The sequence below is a fragment of the Ursus americanus genome, chromosome 1, assembly GCF_024610735.1.
Source record: "Ursus americanus isolate L20-20 chromosome 1, mUrsAme1.1.p, whole genome shotgun sequence".
Classification (NCBI taxonomy): Eukaryota; Metazoa; Chordata; class Mammalia; order Carnivora; family Ursidae; genus Ursus; species Ursus americanus.
Window position 1 is genome coordinate 102,387,461 of NC_142127.1, and position 13,616 is coordinate 102,401,076.

Genomic DNA, 13,616 nt, shown 5'->3' on the forward strand with positions numbered 1-13,616 from the left:
CCCGAGAGGCGGCCGGCTTCCCTGGCTTCAGGCCCCACCTCTCCTCCTCCATCTGACTCTGACTTCCTGCCTCCCTCTTCTAAAACCTTAGCGATTGCCTTGGACCCACCCAGATAATCCAGAAAAGATCTTCCCATCTCAAGATCCTTCACTTAATCATATCCTGAAAGTCCAAAGTGTCAAGTAAGGCCGTCAGAGATCAGGTTTCTGGGGTTAGGATGTGGGCCTGGGGTGGGGGGGTCGCCTGCTTGCCATTTTTGAAAAATAATCTCAAAAATTAGCTCTGGTCTGTTCCTTTCTCTGTCTCTTAAATTAAAGCAATTTCTCCGGGTTATGTTTAGCTTAAGTCCCAAAGAAATTCAATATGTAACAGATAGTTACTAGTTATTAGGCTAATTTATGATTTGGGACTTGTTATACTTGTTCATTGAACTAAAAGGTGTTTGGTAAATTCATTCGTTATTTTGATTTAGGCTGTGTATCAGTCCTTAGAAACGATTGAGGTAGTTTACGAACTTAAATAGAATGAATTAAATTAAAACCAAAATAAGACTCAATTAGAGAGGTAAGCAGGCACCAGCAGAGAGCGACCTGGGACATCTTCAGGGTGGTCTGGCTGGTGGTCTGTCACTGTTTGGATTAAAAGATGAGCTCACTATGCTTCCTGGTCACGTGGTCAAGTACACGCAGATCCCAGACTCTTCTTCGAGCCCCCACCTTGGTGCCACTCCCCACCCCCCACCGCCTGGAAGCTTGCAAGGTGCAAGGACAGAGTCCACTCCTGGAAGGCTGTCCCCATGCCCTCCCTTGCCGCTGACACACAGGCCCACCTTCCCGCTCAGGGGATTCTCGCCATCACCTTACCTTGGGGACACCCCGGGCAGCCCCTGTGCTTCAGTCCACCCGGCGGCTCACATCTCTGCCCGGTGCTCCCAGGCGCGCCCCATTCCCACGCCGACACAGCGACCACAGAGCGACGCTGCAGGAATTCACGGGAGCTCAGCGATCCCTGGTCTCTGTCCCCATCTCAGCACCCTGGGCCTTGCAGCAATTTACGCCCCACGGAGTCGTGCTGTTCCAAACCTTTCCTGCCCTCCCAGGTGCCACCTGCGTTTCTCTCTGAAGTCCCTGCATCCAACCTCATGGACAAAAGCCCGCAATGGAGTCCGTCCCCCCCCCCCCCCCCCCCGCCGCTGCCCTGGAGACTCGGGGTCTTGTACACACATCACCCGGCACGGCAAGTATTTCTTTCCCTGACTGATTTTGCTCCAACTCCCTGAATGCCTGGCAGGCAAAGAGAGGACGCATATGCTGTGTTTTATTTTATGTATTTATTTTTTAAGATTTTATTTATTTATCTGAGAGAAATCGAGCATGAGCAGGGTGGGGGCAGAGGCAGAGGGAGAAGCAGACTCTCAGGGAGCGGGATACAGGACTCGATCCCACCTGAGCCGAAGGCAGACGCTTCATGGGCTGAGCCAACTGGGGCCCCTGCACGTGCTGTATTTTAAAGGTTCTTCACCTCTCCGTTCCTAGCATCTGGGTCATGGTGGGACTGAACACGTCTCTGACTTCTGTCGTAACAACGGGAAGTCCTATTTTTCTCAGATGTCACCTTCCTTGGAAGGACGTAATGAGAAGTAACCCGCTTTGTGTTGTGCAAAAACATTTCTAGCCCAGCTCCTGTGTGTTGGGCAATGCCCCGGGTCCTGGGGACCCCGAATGACTGGGACGCCATCAAGTACATAGGTAGCCTCGTGACGGTGTCGGGTCATATTTATGGCAATGTTTTAAACTAAACTCTAATAGAAGGTTTCCAGAAATAAACGTTTCCATGATCTTTTATGGAACAATGTCTCCAGGATCAACGGTCAGTCCCAGGGGGGCTTGCTGTTGCTCTCAGTGAAGCCAGAGAAGACCCGCTCTCGAATTCCTGGGGGAAAGTCACTGTCTTCCTGAGCCTCCTCTGAGGCTTATTTGACAGAGAGAGACAGCCAGTGAGAGAGGGAACACAAGCAGGGGGAGTGGGAGAGGAAGAAGCAGGCTCCCAGTGGAGGAGCCTGATGTAGGGCTCGATCTCAGAGCACCGGGATCATGCCCTGAGCCGAAAGCAGACGCTTAAGGACTGCGCCCCCCAGGCGCCCCCCAGCGTGGCTCTTGGCAAGTCCTACAGTGTTCTGGTCTGGATCCCCTGTGAGGAAGCTGTTGCCTGTTCTCTGAAAGGGGTTCTCTTTGCCCACGATGCTCTGGAGTGTCCTGACACTGTGGCTCGGGGGGGCTACCTGGATCCACCCAGCTGGGCGCTGGCTGTCCTGCATGTGGGAAGTCAGGTCCCTCAGTTCCAGAACGGGGTGACCCTCCAGAGTCCCTTCCAGTCTCCCCTTTGGAACTCACAGTATTTGGACCATGGTCCGTTCGAGTCTGTTCTCTCATGTTCTCATCTTTTTTCCCCTTGATTTCACCCTTTTCTTTCTGCTTTGCTTTCTGCTTTTCAACTTTAGTTTCAAAATTTTTATTGGGTATTAATTTTTTACCTCCCCTTTTAATTCCAAGATCTTTGTTGTTATTCTCCCACATTCATCTTCTACAATTACTTTTAAAGCGTCATGTTTATATTTCATGGGAAGAATAGCTCTTTAGTCCTTCCAGGGATTTTGACAGCTTTATGGATTTATCGTAACCTTCCATCGGCATGCACATTCTAACAAGCCGACCGGACCGTGTGTAGGTGGTGGGCTTGTGTGGGGTGGTCTGGGTGAGCTGCTCAGTGTGGGGGATCCTTTCTGTACTGCTTCAGATTCCCAGACTCCAACAACCTCTTTCCTGGAGGCTGAAAGCCTGAGGTTCTGGAAGCTGCATCACAGAAGCAGGACGGGTGTCCACTGACCCCCTGGGGGACTTCAGGGTGGTGACCTTGACCGGGGAGGTGCTGCTCCCCCCAGCCCAGCACCCGTGTCTTCCATCCTCCGGAGACTAACCTCCAGTCTTTTGATGGGGGGAGAAGGGGTCACCCGGCTGAGGGGGCAGGGGGATGAGATTTGGGGGTCTCAATACTGTGATTGACTTCCATCCCACCCTCCTGTGTTTAATCCACCCTCAGCCCTCTTGGTGGGTCCTGGGTGCCCCCCTCCTGGAGTATCTCGGCTCCGTGGCTCAATCCAGCTGGTGCTTGGTTTCCTCTGCAGCTGGTTTAGGATTCTGTGTGCTTTTTGGCTGCGTCAGTTACGACCTGGCCCTGTGCTCTTCGGTGTTCAAATCTCTCTGTTCCATTTGCCCTTAGAGACTCACATTTAAGGACTAGAACAAACAACCAAAGTAAAAACCTTCCCTGTTATCCCAGTGGGGTTTCAGACAGGAACCGGGGGTAGACACATGTGTTCAGGTCTTGGACTCTTACAGGATGTGTCCTTCACGTGCTTTCTGTTCCCTTAGCAGCCCGTGTCCCGGAGCTCCCAAGGGAGGCTGGCTTCTGTAAGGACACTCTTCCTGGCAGGAGAGCACTGCAGGTTAGGAAGCAAGTCTAGGCGTCAGGAAGTCTCCTTCCAAGGGAAGGATTGCTTGGATTGCACACCCAACCCCTCTATTGCACCCTCAGCTCCGAATGCGCCTCCCCCGGAGACTGGCCCCTCAGCCCCATCCCTCAAAGGGAGCTTCCTCCTTGTAATGAAAGTGGCTTCAGGATGCTGGGGGCTGTGAGCCTTCGCAGCAGAGCCAGTCAATCCCGGCCCCGGAGAAGCAGGGATGGTCTGGAACCGGTGTGGTCTCTGTGCTGTGGTCCAGCAGGCGTGGCATGTCCCCCCCAGGGTGCTAGTCTCTGCCTCTGGGCTGGGGTCTACACGGAGCAGGAAGCAGTCGTGTTCAGGGAGCGCAAAGGTGGCTAGTGAAAGCATCATGTCTGACATTGGCTTGACCTCCCCGTCATGTTCATGGAAGCTCGATTCTGAGCGTGTAAGTTGTTTCTTAAAAAATCGTGTGTATCCTTTCACATTACGACCGGAGAGAGTTCAGAGCCTGGAGTTCACCAGCGGGCTTGATGCTGCCACCACCGACTTGCCCCGTGCTGTTTTCCGCAGTCACCTAAGTAGGTCAGTAGAGAAGCAAGGAAACTGTCGGACATAAATTCCATAATTTTTGTTTGAAAAGCTGTAGAGAGTTTTTAAAAACCAGCATATAACTTACATAAAATAAAACTCGCCGTACAGCACAGTGAGCTTTGCGACAACTGTGTGTGGTCAGCTTCATTCAAGATACAGGAGGTTTCCATCCCCGGGAAACGGGGTGGGGGGTCTCCCTGTGCTCTCTCGGGGGTCTCCCCCTGTTCTCATCTCCCATCCTCCACCGTCAGGCAATCTCTGACTGCTCTTCCTCACTGGAGCTTGCCTTTTCTGGATAAACAGATCATATAATTATACAGTCTGGCTTCTTTCATTTAGCGGCACGTTGCTGTGTATCAGAAATGTGTTCCTTTCTATCCCTGGGCCGTATTTCACTGTATGGACGTATCACAATTTGCCTTTCCTTGCATCAGTTGATAGATGCCGGAGTTGTTTCCAGTTTCCGGAGATTATGAATAAAGCTGCTACAAACATTTGAATACATTTCTCTGTGTGTTCATATGTTTCCTTTCTCTTGCACAAACACCTGGGAGCAGACTTGCTGGTTATATGGTAAGTGTCCCTTATGCTTTATAAGAGAACTACATAATTACACAAGGTGTCTGGAAGATACACGTGGCTAGCCACATTTAAACTAATTAAATAGAAGTGAATGAGCAGTTCCTCGGTTGCAGCAGCTACTTGGCAAAGTGCTCAATGGCCACATGTGACCAGCGGCCACCGTACGGGATAGCGTGGACCCGGACTATTTCCACCACCCCGGAAAATACCGCTGGACAGCACGGGCATCGAACTTCAAACCTCGAGTTTCAGAATAGAAAGTGTTTCATTGATTTGGACAAAAGGATTTTTAAGGCCAGGGGTACTCTTTCTCACCATTGTTTACATAAATGGTAATATCCTTGCCAAATCTACTTACAAGTGGAACACTCCCATCTTGTATTCATTTGGCAGAACTAAAGTTTGGAGCTACCCAAGGACCAAAGAGTCCGACAGCCTGAAGAAGTTATTGTTCATGCTGGAGCAGCTGGCTGTCCGCGTGGAGCAGCCACCCACGGAGACCCACTGCCCTCCCAGCCTCTGCAAAGTCCTGTAAACAGCGGCAAGACCCAGGGATCCTACCGAATGGAGAGCGGGCTCTGCTCGTAGCTGGGAGAACGCCAGAGGCTCCAGGACAGATAATGTCATAACAGATGGGAATCACAGTCTGGCCTCTTCATTCCTCGCTCTTTAAAATAAGGGCATGAACTATTATTCAACGTAGTACTAGAAGTCCTTGCAACAGCAATCAGACAACAAAAAGGGATCAAAGGTATCCAAATCGGCAGAGAAGAAGTCAAACTGTCTCTCTTCGCAGATGACATGATACTCTATATGGGAAACCCAAAAGAATCCACTCCCAAACTATTAGAAGTTATAGAGCAATTCAGTAATGTGGCGGGATACAAAATCAATACTCAGAAATCAGTTGCATTTCTATACACGAATAACGAGACCGAAGAAAGAGAAATTAGGGAATCCATCCCATTTACAATAGCACCAAAAACCATATGTTACCTTGGAATTAACTTAACCAGAGACGTAAAGGACCTATATTCTAGAAACTATAAATCACTCTTGAAAGACATTGAAGAAGACATAAAAAGATGGAAAAATATTTCATGCTCATGGATCGGGAGAATTAACATAGTTAAAATGTCCATGCTACCCAGAGCAATCTACACTTTCAATGCTATCCTGATCAAAATACCGAGGACATTTTCCAAAGAACTGGAACAAATAGTCCTTAAATTTGTATGGAAACAGAAAAGGCCCCGAATCTCCAAGGAACTGTTGAAAAGGAAAAACAAAGCTGGGGGCATCACAATGCCGGATTTCGAGCTGTACTACAAAGCTGTGATCACAAAGACAGCATGGTACTGTCACAAAAACAGACACATAGACCAATGGAACACAATAGAGAACCCAGAAATGGACCCTCGGCTCTTTGGGCAACTAATATTTGATAAAGCAGGAAAAAACATCCGGTGGGAAAAAGACAGTCTCTTTAATAAATGGTGCTGGGAAAAGTGGACAGCTACATGCAAAAGAATGAAACTTGACCACTCTCTCACACCATACACCAAGATAAACTCCAAATGGATGAAAGACCTCGATGTGAGACAGGAATCCATCAAAATCCTAGAGGAGAACATAGGCAGCAACCTCTATGACATCGGCCAAAGCAACCTTTTTCATGACACATGTCCAAAGGCAAGAGAAACAAAAGATAAAATGACCTTATGGGACTTCATCAAGATAAAAAGCTTCTGCACAGCCAAGGAAACAGTCAAAAAAACTAAGAGGCAGCCCACGGAATGGGAGAATATATTTGCAAATGACACTACAGATAAAGGACTGGTATCCAAGATCTACAAAGAACTTCTCAAACTCAATACACGAGAAACAAATAAACAAATCAAAAAATAGGCAGAAGATATGAACAGACACTTTTCCAATGAAGACATACAAATGGCTAACAGACACATGAAAAAATGTTCAAAATCACTAGCCATCAGGGAAATTCAAATCAAAACCACACTGAGATACCACCTTACGCCAGTTAGAATGGCAAAAATAGACAAGGCAAGAAACAACAATTGTTGGAGAGGATGTGGAGAAAGGGGATCCCTCCTACATTGTTGGTGGGAATGCAAGTTGGTACAGCCACTCTGGAAAACAGTGTGGAGGTCCCTTAAAAAGTTAAAAATTGAGCTACCCTATGACCCAGCCATTGCACTACTGGGTGTTTACCCCAAAGATACAGATGTAGTGAAGAGAAGGGCCATATGCACCCCAATGTTCATAGCAGCAATGTCCACAATAGCTAAATCATGGAAGGATCCGAGATGCCCTTCAACAGATGACTGGATTAAGAAGTTGTGGTCCATATATACAATGGAATATTACTCAGCTATCAGAAAGAACGAATTCTCAACATTTGCTGCAACATGGACGGCACTGGAGGAGATAATGCTAAGTGAAATAAGTCAAGCAGAGAAAGACAACTATCATATGATTTCTCTCATCTATGGAACATAAGAACTAGGATGATCAGTAGGGGAAGAAAGGGATAAAGAAAGGGGGGGTAATCAGAAGGGGGAATGAAACATGAGAGACTATGGACTATGAGAAACAAACTGAGGGCCTCAGAGGGGAGGGGGGTGGGGGAATGGGATAGACCGGTGATGGGTAGTAAGGAGGGCACGTATTGCATGGTGCACTGGGTGTTATACACAACTAATGAATCATCGAGCCTTACATCGGAAACCGGGGATGTACTGTATGGTGACTAACATAATATAATAAAAAATCATTAATAAAAAAAAAAAATAAGGGCGTGAAACCCAACGGATAGAGCGTAGGTCACCGGCCAGCCTTGACACTCTCGGTTTCAAGCTCCAGCATCCTTGAACAGCCTGCGATTTAACAAATAGAATTTTTTTTTTTTCTGACCACAGCCCAAATAGGTATGTTTCACCTTGGCTTTTCCATATGAAGTTCTGATTTCCTGGAAGCTGGGGCTCATGGTGGGGAATCTAGACTCGGGACAATCAGGGGCATTGACTGTGGGCATGGCTCGGTCCCTTGTGTGTGGTCTTTCTCAGAGAAGGGAAGGCACAGAAGAAGGGGGTTTTATTACCTCTTGGGCAATGTTGCATTTTGTGAAAGAAAGTATTTTAACCACCAATTTGAACAAAGCTGGCAAAACAATAGTCCTTCTTGTGGTCTTAGCCATTAATCTTCTTTTGTGTAGGGGGAAAAATCAGATGCCTCGATGACGTCATCAGTTGGCTAGGAACAGAACCAATGGAACCAAAGGACACCATTGTTTCCCTGACAGGGTGGTTCAAGAGGAAGCTGTGCTTGCTTTTTCTTTTCCAGAAAGAAGAGGGCACATCTGCAGCTGACCACCAATAAACATGGCTGGAATCTTCACATTGGGAGAATTTGCCGGAATGTCTGTCTTTGTGGAAGTGATTCAACATTTCCAAAGAGGCTCCCCCATCTGTCATCTGCTTTCTTTTCACTCCCAGATAAAAAGAGCTCAATTTATTATTTTTTTATGGTAAGTCTGGTGGAATGTTTTTTCCCCCTTCCCGCTATTGTTCCTTTCTCTCTTCACCTTGGGCAGACAAACTCATTTAGGCAATAAAGCAATAAAGTTATCTTAGGAAAGGTGGTCAGCATTAGCAAGAGGAAACGGTGTTGTCTGCAGATACTCTGCGTGAAGATGCCAAACGGCGTCAGAAGCATGTCCTTGGGAGGAGCGTAAAGGCTCGGCGCTGCCCTTCCAGGATGATTCTGAGAAATTCAAATCGCCAAGGCCTTGTCAGGAAGGGTCCCTGCGGAAAAGGGAGGGAACGAGAAGACAGATGGGACAGGAAAAGGGAAGGGTACTAGACCTGACAGAGAGGGGGCTCCTGGACACCTGTCAAGATTTCACGTTTCGTACACCAAATGCTACCTCAATGGTGAAATACAGGTCACAAAATGGGCCACTAGTGTGACTACTGATGGTCTGTTTCTCTGTGCCCTTGCCGAGACTGTAGGGCACACCAGCAAGGAAGCATAGCTGACGTCAGTAGATTGATTGCAAAAATGACCCCATTTTTCCACTCCTTCCTATATTCATGCCTTTTGCAATGTGGCTTTACGTTCTTTCCATCAAGAGTTGGAGTCTATTCCCTCATCCCTTGAATCCAGACTGGTCTTTGGCTTGCTTTAGCCAATGAATGTGGTGGAAGTGTCTGAACCCAGGCTTCAAGATGTTTCATGCTCTTCTGCTCTTTCTCTTGGACCTCTGCCTCCACTGTGAGAACAAGCCTGGGCTAACCAGCTGGAGAATGAGCTCCAGATGGAACAGAGCTGAGTCTTCTTAGCTGAGACCATCCTAGCCCAGTGAGCCTCCAGCCAGCTTGCAGACGCACACCCAAGCCAAGCCTGGCCAGGCCAACCCCAAGTTTGTAAGAAGTAAGTAACACATGATTGGGGAGCCTGGGTGGTGCAGTCAGTTAAGCATCCAACTCTTGATTTTAGCTCAGGTCATGATCTCAGGGTGGTGAGATAGAGCCCTGTGTCGGGCTTCTCGCTCAGTGCAGAGTCTGCTGGAGATTTTCTCTTCCTTTCCATCTGCCCCTCCCTCTCAGGTGCGTGCGCTCTCTCTCTCTCTTTCTTTAAAATAAATAAATAAATCTCTAAAAAGAAAAGGAAGTAACACATGATTGCTTTTTTAAGCCAATAAGTTTTGGGGTGGTTTGTTACACAGCAATAACATAGCTGGTAACTCTTTAGAAACTGAGAGTCATAAAGGGCAAAGAGATGACAGGCAACATAAATCATGATAAAACCCAGACAGTTAGCCCTGGCTCATGCACGAGCTGCGGTTACTGATGAAGCGGAACCCTGCAATGGGCTCTCCTCCCAGCTGGCACAAGGGACACAAGGCCTCCCAACCAAGCTTCCTCTGGTGTGCCTTCTCCAGGTCCCTCAGCTCAGTCAGCTCCCAACTCAAAAGCCCGCACTCAGCACTCATGGATGAGCCCTGCTCCAGAAATGAGCCATCTCTGACCGCGTGTACCATAGCCGGTCACCTGCAAGCTGGAAACTTAGAGTTTACTGTAAGAATGATGTCCGTTCTGTCCTGTTGCAGGTTCCAGATGTCAAAGCAAGGATGTGGTGGCCTCTTCGGTGTGAAATTCCAGATTTCCCGGGGTCTTCTGGTAGGAGCTGTGATCAACTGTGCTGACAGCACAGGAGCCAAGAATCTGTCTATCATCTCTGTGGACGGGATCAAGGGATGACTGAACAGACTTCCTGTTGCTGGAGTGGGTGACACAGTGGTGGCCATGGATCTCGGAAAGAAGGCACATCCAGCAATGGGAATTCACCCACGAAAGTCAGACTGGAGAAAAGCTGGTATGTCTCCTATTTGAAGACAATGCAAGGGTCATAGTAAACAAAAAGGTGAAAGGCTCTGCTATCCGGGACTAGTTGCAAAGGAGTGTGCAGACTTGGGGCCCAGGATTGCACCCAGTGCTGGCAGGAGGGCAGGATAATTTGGTGCACTTGCTAAAAAAAAAAATTAAAAATTATTTGTGGGGCGCCTGCGTGGCTCAGTCCGTTGAGCACCCAACTCTTGATTTTGGCTCTGGCCAGGATCTCAGGGTCCTGAGATTGAGCCCCACGTCGGGCTCCGTGCTCAGCACAGAGTCTGCTTGAGAGTCTCTCTCTCCCTCTCTCTCTGTCCCTCCCCCGCTTGCATGCACACTTTCTCTAAAAAAATAAATAAATCTTCAAAAAAAGTATTTGCTCCCCCCCCCAAATAATGATATTTACTGAAGCAGATGCAGACTAAAATCCCCTCCCTTAGAGAAGAGAGCTGCTCACGTGCTGGTGGACATCCTTTGACCATGGCGGCGTGCTCGAAACACACCCATGTGACTCTCACAGACGGGCTCCTGTCATGCAGAGGTAGGCTTATGGCTTTTCTAAAATGACAAGCTATCACCTGCCCTTTGTAGGTCATTCAAATAACAACGCAACAATTCTTTTTAAAACTAATTTAAAAAATTGGGGAGCCTCTAGGGATGCCTGGGTGGCTCAGTGGGTGAAGCGTCGGCCTTCGGCTCAGGTCATGATCTCAGGGTCCTGGGATCGAGTCCTGCATCGGAGTCCTTGCTCAGTGGGGAGCCTGCTTCTCCCTCTGCTGCTCCCCCTGCTTTTGCTCTCTCTCTCTCTCTCTGAATAAATAAATAAAATCTTCAAAAAAACCATTAGGGACCATCTAAAGTGGGTTATGAAAGTCCTCCCCTCCCCGTAACTGCCAATGACAGGCTCGTGAATCTCTTTCAGCACCTTTATCATAACATTACCTCTCTGTAAGCTGGCTCTGTGTCCTGTGTTCTGGAACACGGACTTGCCTTTCAGTGATGTCTGTTTCATTATGCAATCCTTCTGCTGAGGTTCTTGTTTCGGTATTAGCAGTTTTTGTTGTTTATTGTTTTTAATTTCCAAGAACCGTTTGTCGGATTGATTGCTTTCACAGCAGCCTGTCCTTGTTCAATGAACATAGCATTGGTTCCCGAAACTCTCCAACGATATTAATCAGGCTTCTAAAGGACTTTTCTTTCTTTCTTTTCCTTCCCCCATCTTTTAAAATATATTCCAAAAATAACTGATAAGTTAGAAAAATCAGATAAGCAACCCATCTACATTTTACACCATCTCATTCCGTAAATAATCATTGTTATTTTTTTTTCCTGTTTCTCTCCTTCCTGTGTTAACTGTGTTTCCTGTGTTTGCCACGTTCTGGCACGTGGCTTTCCTTCAGTGTCTTAGGATCCTCGAGAGTGGATTTGTACTTATTAATGAAGATCTAGATTCATCAGTATTGACTGCTGCTGTGAAAATCCTTCACAGATACGAAGGTCACTGTTTTAATTCTCTTGTCATGGCTATTCCCAGAGCGCAACGTTTGGCTGTGTGTTTTGAGGGTGGGCTTGTCCTTGCCTGCAAGGTGAGTATGGCCAGCAGGGCATTCTCTACGGTTTTGGGGGATGGGGAGAGGGCTAGTGGACTGGAGATTCTCTTCGGTGGAGAATGAGAGCATTTACCCTGGGAGCAGAGTATGTGGGTGTATATCGGAATTGCTTGGAGGGTGCGTTGGAAAGCCTGTGGCTGTGTTTCTGATACAGAGGGTTTGGGGTGGGGCCTGAGAATTTGCATTTCTAGCGCATTCCCAGTGGATGCTTCTGCCGATGCTGGTCCAAGGTTGGCACTTTAAGAAACACTGGATTAGGGGAGCTCACTGCGGTGCGAAGACTCCTGGCTGTTGACCCCTCCATGCTGCTGACGTGGTGGCCGGAAGCTGCTCAGGACAGGACCTCACTCCTTTATAGCCTTGACATTCATTCTCCTGAGGTCCACAGACCCGCAGCAAACCTGCCTGCAGCAGGGGCCTGGGGCTCTTCTGGAACCTGGCTGCCAACTCGCAGCCCCAGCCTGCTCCCTGAGCTCGGGAGGTCCCTGACAAAGGGATATCTTCAGTCTTCCTGCAGCGTCCCTGGTGTGAGCTGTGTGGGCTCTGACCAAGCTTGTACGACTCCCGTCCTGTCTACTATGCATCACTTACAGATTTTCAAGAACTCCTCCTCTGCTCTTGGTTCCCTTCCCTGTTTCCCAGCATTGCTAGGAGCTCCTCCTCCTCCTTTCCTCCTTCTACTTAATGTGCAATGTGGCTGTTTCTGCACATATGCAAAAGTTGAGAAAATAAAACAAATACCCCCCTGCTAATAAACAAATAAATAAACTCACCACTAAATTTTCAATGTTTATGTTTCTTATTTATTTTTAAAGATTTTATTTAGTTATTTGAGTGAGAGAGAGAGCACGAGCTGGTGGGAGAGGCAGAGGGAGAGGGAGAAGCAGACTCCCCGCTGAGCAGGGAGCCAGTCGCAGAACTCAATCCCAGGACCCCGAGATCATGACCTGAGCCGAAGACAGATGCTTCACTGACTGAGCCAGCCAGGCGCCCAGATTCTCGCTGCTTTTCTTGCGTCTGCATACTCTTCCATCTGGCCCACGACGGCAAGCCTACTCCATGTTTGGACAAGTTTCTAGATGCAAGTGATTTATATAGGTGGAGATCGGCGATGTTGAGTTAGTTAATACTCTTCTATATGTGCAAGACATGTGTGCGGAAGTGGAGGCTAGGGATTTAGAATGCGGGATTCCCCTCTGCACGGCTCTGCCCCTCCCAGGGCAGCACTAGGATCTTCTGAGCGAAGCGGCAACATCACCCCACAGGGCTGCGCACCCTCCCTGGGGAGCGGGAATGCAAATTGTCCCTCCAACCGCCTCTGGACAGTTTGTCTCTTCGAGCTGGTAAATTGTGCCAGTGCCCTATTTAAAAAAATTAAGATTTAAAGTTTCCAGGGGGTGGGGACCAGGTTATAAAAGAGAGAGAAAGCTCAGCTGGGGGTGGATGGATCTTCACCTGCGTCCTTTATCTGTGGGTTTGCCTGACTCCTTCCTGGGCCAAGCACACCGGACAACCTACCAAATGAGTGAATGGACACCAGCTACCATTTCTTGCTCTTTAATGTTTTGTAAATAAAGAAGAAATATATACAATACAAAATGCATGTATTGCATGGTGCACTGGGTGTTATACGCAACTAATGAATCATCGAACTTTACATCAAAAACCAGGGATGTACTGTATGGTGACTAACACAATATAATTAAAAAATATTATTATAAAAAATGTATACAATAGACGTGAAAGTCTGTCTCTCCAATCTTACATCCCCAAAGCAGCTACTGCTAGCAGTTAGGTATTTTTCATTCCAGAACCTTCTATGCATATAAACCTGCTTTGTCACTCTCTTGTACTTTCGCTTTCTCTAGCCAATTAAAAACTTATTATAGACATTTGGAGTCACAACTGTATAGCGTTCT

The 13,616-nt window shown here is 47.7% G+C and overlaps 1 pseudogene; it reads left to right on the plus strand.

Moving 5' to 3' along the window:
- The first annotated feature begins 9,814 nt into the window (after window positions 1–9,814).
- LOC123790094 (large ribosomal subunit protein uL14 pseudogene) lies at window positions 9,815–10,213 on the plus strand (annotated as a pseudogene).
- The last annotated feature ends 3,403 nt before the right edge of the window (window positions 10,214–13,616 follow it).